Below are 518 nucleotides of genomic sequence, written 5' to 3'. Positions count from 1 at the left end.
TTGATCCTGTCCTCTGGAGTATTAGCTATTCCTCCTAATTTGGTGTCATCTGCAAATTTGATAAGTATGCTCCCAATTTTGTCATTCAAGTCATTGATAAAGATGTTGAATAACACTATTATATTCGTTTAACTTTAAAACTTTAAAACAGAACTGGACACAATATTCCAGGTGGGGCCTGACCAGAGCAGAAAACAATGGCACTATTACTTCTCTTGATCTAGACACTATACGTTTATTGATGCAGCCTAAAATTGCATTGGCCTTTTTAGCTGCCACATCACACTGTTCACTCATGTTCAACTTATGGTCTACTTGGACTCCTAGATCACTTTCACATGTACTTTCATTCAGCAATGTGTCTCCCATCCTATATTTGTGCATTTCATTTTTCTGCCCTAAGAGCAGTACCTTACATTTCTCTGTGTTAAATTTCATTTCGTTAGCTTTGGCCCAGCATTTCAGTCTATTCAGGTCATTTTGAATCTTGATCCTGTCCTCTGGAGTATTAGCTATTC

At 37.5% G+C, this 518-nt stretch overlaps 1 protein-coding gene across 2 annotated transcripts in view; it reads left to right on the top strand.

The window, feature by feature from the left end:
• Positions 1-518, top strand: part of LOC121928097 (kinesin-like protein KIF3B) — a 32,946-nt gene that overhangs the window by 499 nt on the left and 31,929 nt on the right. The window lies entirely within an intron of this gene.

This window comes from Sceloporus undulatus, chromosome 4, assembly GCF_019175285.1.
Source record: "Sceloporus undulatus isolate JIND9_A2432 ecotype Alabama chromosome 4, SceUnd_v1.1, whole genome shotgun sequence".
NCBI classification, from domain to species: Eukaryota; Metazoa; Chordata; class Lepidosauria; order Squamata; family Phrynosomatidae; genus Sceloporus; species Sceloporus undulatus.
This window is presented reverse-complemented; position numbering and strand designations above follow the sequence as displayed.